The 8253-nt window shown below is 40.1% G+C and overlaps 2 long non-coding RNA genes across 2 annotated transcripts in view; one reads left to right on the forward strand and one right to left on the reverse strand.

Moving 5' to 3' along the window:
- LOC134489402 (uncharacterized) overlaps positions 1–8253 on the forward strand; it is a 279530-nt gene that overhangs the window by 27546 nt on the left and 243731 nt on the right. The gene's annotated exons all lie outside the window — the stretch shown is intronic.
- Positions 1267–3785, reverse strand: LOC134489389 (uncharacterized). Its single transcript, XR_010067118.1, has 2 exons — positions 2103–3785; positions 1267–1850 (listed from the first exon to the last, which is right to left on the reverse strand). It is a non-coding gene; the product is annotated as an uncharacterized LOC134489389 (long non-coding RNA).

The following is an 8253-nucleotide window of genomic DNA, read 5'->3' on the forward strand; positions in this document are numbered from 1 at the left end:
TAGCACAAGCCTCCCTCCGGCAACGAAAAGATCTCACCTTTTGCGAAATAGACTCTTGGCCTCACAAGTCCCCCCCCCTTATGGACCGTACCACGTAGCAAAGTATGACGGGATACGTAGTACAATGTGATTTTTTTTTAGGACAAGGATGGACAGCCTTTGGATGATAGTGGTGTAATTTGTTCTTCGGATTTCGTGCGGGCCACAGGCATGTTGAAATTCTGAGACTGCTCAGCTTTAAAAAGCGTGCAATATTGCCGAATTCAAATTTTACTAAAAATATATATGTAAAATATAGCACCCATGAGCATGTCAAGAGTACTTTGCTTTCTTCACCTGACATCTACTCAATTCCTCCCATCTGAAATTGCACAGCAGCCTGCTTAGGCTATTGCTCTTGAATTTTGACCTTTCCATTAAGTAAAAAAAGAAAAATCTCTAAGCCTACTTGTATAAAGCATAAATAAGCAACTGTTAGCGTGATTGTGATAAAGTTTGATAGATTGTAGGAGTGTAATGAATAATTATAATGTACTCCTACATTTGTAAGTTTCAATAAAGCTAATATGATTTACTCTCAGGAGAGTACATAACTTGTATTTGCACATGCTTACTTATGGTTAACATAACCCAATCAGTGTTTTCTGCTAATCTACCAACTAACCACATGGGCTGAGTTAGCAGAACTACTAGCTAAAATGTGGTGAGCTAATTTCTAGTTCTTTGTATCATGTGAACATAGCCCGAGAATTGCATCTTAACACTGTGATCATGTCTAAGATTGACAAGGTGGCTGTATTCATTGCTACTGTAATAATGTGGTTTCTGTTAGTCCTATATGAACCCACTTATGCTTTAGCTTGCATACACCAGGTCATTATAGTTTATTCAACAAATAAGGATAGCTTCTGCTTAGAACAATGTGTGAACCAGCCATAGTGTAAGACCAGGTGCCTTATTTTTCTCCTTAAGGCCACTTTAAATAACCAAGTGAAATTCAATATTATAAGTTCAGGCAAAGATATTCCAATGATTCTGTTGCTTGTTACCCTCCACTACAGAGTTTCTGTTCTTTGGAGGACAAACTGTCTGGGCATTCCTACATATGGCATACTTATTCAGATTTAACAGAAAGGGAACAAAGCATTTTCCCCAAAAGGAAAGAGGCAAATTGTACCCCTTAACTCTTCTAATGAGCTTTACACTTTTTGCCATGCCTCACCTTACAAGTTTAACATTCACATTCAAGCAAACGAAGGATATCAGTTAAGAATCAAATGCAAAAAAATGTTATTTTATCCAAACACTATGCATGTGTGAAGCAGATTGGAATTAACCAATAACAAACCTAGCAATAGAACATGGGCTCAGAGCAATTGAGCTACCTGTATATACTTCAAAGCTTTGGTTCTCAATTTCCTTACCACAACCCACAATCTAAGGAAGCCATAATACTTCAGTTTAATCACAGTTATCAACTGCCTTACTCCCTACTTATAATAATAGGAACATGGATAATGGAGAGGCAACAGCAAATGCTTTTTGTTCTATCTGAATGAAGATTACTGTATGTAGAAAACTGTCAAATATAGAAATGGAAGATCATCTTGTTACAAAATTATGGATATTGTACCAAACTGAGTGACAATACAAGTAGGCCACAGTGGCTAAATTTTGAAAATAGTTCTAATTCTTCTCCTTTAGATTGACTGCTTTGGGATACCATGAGAACAAATCAAGAGCCAGGAGCCAAATGGACAGTCTTCAACATCTTCCTTGAAATGTTCCCTGTTGGAGGGAACATCCTGAAGCAGCGGATAAAAGTGTCCAGAAGATGACAATCCAGAAATCTAAGGAAGCAGAAAAATAACATGAAAGAAGTAGTTAAGTAAGTGACTGCTCTGAATATGTCATTTAAGAAAAAAGAATGTATGATCATAACAACAAGCCCATATGTAGAATCTCATGTTTCATAAAAATATACAATGTTCAACTCTGCTTAGCACCAAGTTATGATTTTGTTCATATATTGCCAATCCTCTTGTCATTTAACTATTCCAAAAGAAGGCCATATAGAATATAGTTAAATAAAATCCAAATACCTGTTCTCCTAGGACTTCTTTACAAATATTTTCGTGAATACACTGAGCATCAAACCAGTCATTTGGTAGATTAGACAAAAGATCCATTTTGGTCACCAGCTCCTGCCTTGCAAAACATAGCAGGTTGTTCACACTAAGCCAGGCAGCAAATGCATTAAACAGTTTTAGAGCCTACACCAGGAACAAGCAATCTGCAGTTGTCTCTCTTAACAGTCACTTTAGACCTCCAGCAGGAGCTGTCTAGGCCTTTCTTAACAGCTCATTGAGAGTCCAGAGAGAAAAAAGGGTGACCCAGCCACTTTGGACTGTGGCCCTGCCAATTGCCATGGGACCCTCCAAAATATTTTTAGGGAATACAGTCTTCAACGCACAAAATGTTCCATACCTTTATCATAGAATATAATAATAAAAATCCATTTTCCCATCCTATTATGTTCTGATTGGAAAAATGGAATTGTTGAAAACTACAGTCAAAATGTTTCCACCTTCTGCCACAGAATGGTAGCCAAAATATAGGCAACCCATTCAAATTAATGGAATGAAAATATAAAACAGTGTTTTGCTCACTTCAGGGTAGAGTATGGCATATTTGCATTTCTTTCCACATATATGTGACCCTTCTCATTTTGCACCTTATCATAGTGCAAAATACTCCCAGCCCCTGATGGGCACCAGAACCATTTGCTCTCACTGAAGAGCATGACAGCTCTGTTGACAATTAACTCTGTCTCCATGGTGATAAGGAATACCAAGGAGAGTGCATATAAACTGGAGACTAGGCCTACAATTCCTGAATAGTGTGGGAGCATTACTTTATAAGTGGGTCACCAGGCTGCTGGCAGTAAATGTTGCACAATAAAGGTGGCTGTTTACAATACTGAAGTACGATTAAAATTAAATCTTCCAAATGATGAATTCTATTAGTAAGTTCCCGATAACAAAATGTCTGACTGGGGAAGTATATAGTGTGTCTTAATTTATTTTTAAAAATTTCCTCTCAAACTGAATAAGCAAAACTAGAAATCTGGGGGTCTTCCTGGACTCACAGCTCGTGCTTGAAGAGCAGGTGTCAGCTGTGGCCAGGAAGATCTTTGCACAACTCCATCTGGTGCACCAGTTGTGCCCTTTCCTAGATCAGGGGGCCCTTCAGACAGTCACTCATACCCAAATCACCTTGTGGCTTAACTACTGCAACACGCTCTACATGGGGCTGCCCTTGAAGACGACACAGAAGCTTTAATTAGTCCAGAATGCGGCATGCCTCAGTATGCCCATGTAACATCTCTGCTTTGCAAACTGCACTAGTTGCCAGTTTGCATCTGGGTTTGTTCAAGCTGCTGGTTGTTATGTATAAAGCCTAAATGGCATAGGGCTGATTACTTGAGGGACTGCCTATCTCCCATAGCATCTGCTTGGCTGATTCAATCCTGCTGGGTTGGTGTGCTCCAGGTTCCTTCAATTAAACAATGTCATCTCTCAGGAACCTAGAAATGCACCTCTCTGTAGCAGCACCTGCCCCCTGGAACAAGGTTCCCCCCAAGATCTGGATGGCCCCCATTCTGCTGTTGCTTAGAAGAGCTGTGAAGACCTGGCTTTTCACCCAGGCCTTTGGTGAGGGAGAGTGAGACCCCTCACTTCATCACACTTGCCATCTTTAATTGATTTTATTGTAATTTCTTTGTTGGATTGTTGTGAGTCACCCAAAGTTGTTAAGAGCTGGGCAGCATACTTGTTTTATTATGATGGTGATGATTATATTTTTTAGAAATACTTCCCTCTCATGTCCAGGTGGATCCCAACCATGAAGTGCCCTTCTCCAAAGCTTAATCTGCATGTCCCAGGAGCGGCGACTGTACTTCTTATATTTATTTGGAGTACAGGGATGAATACCAGACTGGCGAGCCATCCTGGAATGAAGCATGAGGAATTAAAAGTCGTCTCAAGGCCTCCCAAATCAGGACCACAGAGAGAACTGACAAAGTTCTCCCAAGCATCTTCACCTCAAGACCAGATTGTAAAATGAATAGCCCAAATACCAGGACTTTGAGAAGAACTGCCAGGGATGACCACAGTAGTAGCCCAACCAAACTTCTGCTATGTAGAGATTTAATAAAAACCAGGAAAGAAATAACAATCGCTGCTTACTTGGGAACTTGTTGGACAAAGTGCTGGTAACCAATAGTATTTTTCCCATAATCTATCTGCTTTTGCCTTCTTTGCAAGACAGCCTCATCTGTTTCTGTGTAAGTCCTACAAATGGAAGGAAAAATGCTAGAGACAGAAACAAATCAGGTACTTAATAAGCTATATCAGTATCTGTTATGAAACTCACCCGGATCCTGGGTTGGATTTTCTCACCCATCCTGACCTTGTACCTACCCCCACACTCACCATCTTCACTCCAGGTGAGAAAGCCTGAAACGATGGCCTGTGTGAAGAAAATAAAGTTTCGATTGCTGAACACAGAAAATACGTTAAAGTTAAGAAACAATCCATTTGTGTCTTAACTTTCCAATTGTGAAGTCACTATTGTTCAAGTATTCACAGATTAAAAGAAATCAGAAGGATCTTTGATAAAAATGTAACCAAACATTTCTACAGATTAGAGATACAGAAGAAGCCCATGGTAAGAACTCTCTCAATGTGTAATCTTTTTCTCTGGAAAGAGAACTGAAGCATCAAGTCTTTTTAAAACACTACCAACAGTAAGAGCTAATAGTTGGAATTACAGTAAATGATTTCTAATTTCAGACCATTCAAAATCAAGGCTAATTTCCTTCTAAGACATTGGTAGGAATTTTGAACATACAGTATGTTGATAAGCATCACAAAATGGCAGCCATGGGGTTCATGGCCAGTAACAAAGCATTCATTTACTAAAGGGCAAACTGCAGTAAATCTAGTTTATAATACATAATCCAGTGAACAATATTTCTGGTTTACCTACATGTTCCTCTTTATAGAGCTATTGACTTCAGTGACCAAAATATAGTGGAAAAACATTATGTTCAATGTAGTGAGTGAACAGTGGGGGGAAAGGCTTAAATGAATTCTACCCACAGACTTCTCACAGCCTCAAAAAAGCACAGTTGAAGTGGCATAAAAGCATGCAACATAAATAAATGTGTGTAGGAATATCTAAATATTACAATACCATGAGCTGCTATGCAATTCTTCACTGTAAAAAATGTCAGTGCTGCATATGGCAACTCTGAATATAGAATAAAAAAAATTATTAACAGAGGCTCATCTACTTGAATCCATAATTCATTTTGAAGTGTACCTTCTACTTAGGCCAGAATCTATTGTAGTTTAAATGGAAAGCCTCCCACAGGACACTTCCACACCATTTCTACTTCCACTCCCTAATCCATCCAAAGCAACTATCTTCACTTCTGCCACCACAAACACAGAATATACAAAGATTACTATGAATCAATCTGTGCTTCCTCCAACTGACCCATAGAAGAATGCAAAGTCTATCATGCAAGCAGACCCCTATCCTCAAAGTCATTACAGGTTCTGGAATAACAATTGCCTTCATACCTGCTCCAGTCCTGTCCATCCATGTTGCTAAGATGGGGAGCTATATGGGAGAAGGTCATTTGTAAACATCCAGGCCATCCCTACAGTTCCTCTGCTGAATTTAAAAGCCTCTGAGGTATCTGGGAGTACTGGGGGAGAGAACCTGAGAGTTGGGATAGCTCAAGGATTCTTATCAGTTGGAAGAAGACCTCTTAAAAGCTTCACAGGGAACTTACTCCAAAGATTCCCAAATATTGCAGAAACTGTGCAGCAAAATACATGTTTTTGTGCCAGCCCCAAGAGAGAGAAACTTGGATGCGATCTGCCTGTCAGTAAAAAGCCAACTATAGAAGCAGAGTACATCCACCATATTTTTCTCTCAAAGTTATTCTTTCTATAATAAATATTTTAAAACTTGAAAATTAAACAACAGCCCGCTTCCAACTGAATCTCCTGGTTTCTTTAAGCGTTAATGCAATGTACTTTTCATAGAGATTCCTTCTCCATAGAAAATAATGGACCATATTAACTTCTACTACCACATTTGAATGAAGTTACATTTTTAAAGACAGTTGAGCTTAAAACAATAACTGTCAGGGTACTGACAGGATCACTGGTTGTTACTGGTATGGTCCTTTGAGTCAATCCTGACTCCAGGTATCTAAGTAAAATGAAGATTGCCACCACCATCTCTGATTTTAAGCCCTTTACTACTATACATAGTCCCACCAGAGACCATTTACTTTTGGAGAATGGAGAATATTTTATCTTTGTCCTGCCCTTCCTTGAGAGAACTCAAAGTGACTTGCACATTTCCTTCTTCTGGCAAAATGTATTCTCAAACGGAAGAAAGACTTAAACTATTTTTGATGGCTTACAACTGTTCACTTTGTTACTCTTATTATCTGACAAGGACATAGTCCCCAACTGTTCCACATATGGCTCATCTGGCTACAACATCTTTTAGGCATCAGACAAACATGTTTAATACTCAGTTATTTTAGCCAATAATATTTAAGCAAATAGTTTTTTTTATTGAATTTACATTGTAAACACTATGAAAGTTCAAGAGCATGACCAGTATATAGACACATTAGTGAGCATTTGTATAATCTTCCCCAATCTGAAGAAGCATGGCCTTTGGGACTTGAATATATCTAGACAGTAACTGACTTGAAAAGCTGTGCTGTAGTTTAGAGTTCAGTACAACATCCAACTTCTCCTCCAAAGACTTCTGAAACATCAAACATTGAAGTCATAATATTCTGCAGAAACGTTAGTTGTCCACCCATGCCCAGAATAATTCGTTGTCATTCCTAATTGCTTGCCTGTATGAACTGTGTTTTACATAGATCCAAATAATTTGGCTTTTCTTGACACATATATAATCTTAGACTCCTATCATGTTAATAATGCAACATCTCTTCCCAGTTTTTGTTACTTATCTGTTCCTTTCAAACCCAGATGTGGCCATAGAAAGTTGTTCTTGGCTGAAATCCAGTGACTCCCCCAGCAAAGAGCCCAAGCAAATTACAACGGATAATGAGAAACATCATCGCAATACAGAACTACACTCAGTCTTCAAAAATGTTTACCCCATCTAGCCTTTTCACAGACTGAGGGGTTCACAAATCAGCACATAGCCCTTGATCCAAGTAGATCTCAAATCATACGAGAAAAAAACAAAGTAGCTGGGCAATCTGTTGAGTAGGTGTACCCAGCCAATCAGCTAGCGTAAGTCAAACTTAGTCTAGTGAAACAGTATAATAATAATGATGATGATGATGTTCTCCAATTAGGAAGCCAGTCATTGCCTCCTGTCTCAGCAGCCTCCACCCCGCCCACTTTACCGACTCAGAGAGGTAAAAAAAACCCGGAGAGGACGGAGACAGATACCAACAATGGTGGTCAGGTTAATACAAAACTCCACCCAACACCCGAAATCTAAAGGCAACTACCGGCCGGTTACGGCAGTCGAGAAGTCCGGCAAAGAATTCGGAAATTGCATGATTAGTCTTCAAGTCGTAACACGCTTCCAGAAACCGCACAGTCAGCATTAAACGCGGCTTTAAATCCCCCTCCAGTAAGCAGGGAGGGCGAGGCTTTTTGCAGACCTCCAGCCTATCGCATAGCAGGAAAAAAAGGAGGCGGAACTTTGTCCAGTGATTGGCTACGCGAATAGCACGAAAGTGGGTGTTATCTCCCGAACTCACCGCGGACAATAACACACGTGCTTAAAGCCCCGCCTACAAAACCCGCATCCAATCAGCCGTGCGCGCCCCCGTGGACGTAAGTTCTTCGGTCTGCCAATTAAAAAGCTGTTGACGCCGAAACGGAGGCTCTTCGCACTAGAGGGTTTGGTGGTTGGCTGGCAAAGATAGAGGTACTCGGGATTGGCCGGCCAGCGGCGATAAATTTAAATTTCTGAAGTGCTGTTGAATTTTAAGCTCGCCTTATGAGGGGGGGGGGGCTCGGAGGGAAGAAGAGATTTCACAAGACTTGGGGGCCAGCAGCGATACTGTACCTCCCGAGGTCCTTTGCCGCAACGCTATGCTGGTTAGGGCTGATGGAAGTCGAAGTCCAAACCATTTGGGGGGTCATCAGGCTGCCCACAGATGATCTTTTT

Source organism: Candoia aspera, chromosome 2, assembly GCF_035149785.1.
Source record: "Candoia aspera isolate rCanAsp1 chromosome 2, rCanAsp1.hap2, whole genome shotgun sequence".
Lineage (NCBI taxonomy): Eukaryota > Metazoa > Chordata > Lepidosauria > Squamata > Boidae > Candoia > Candoia aspera.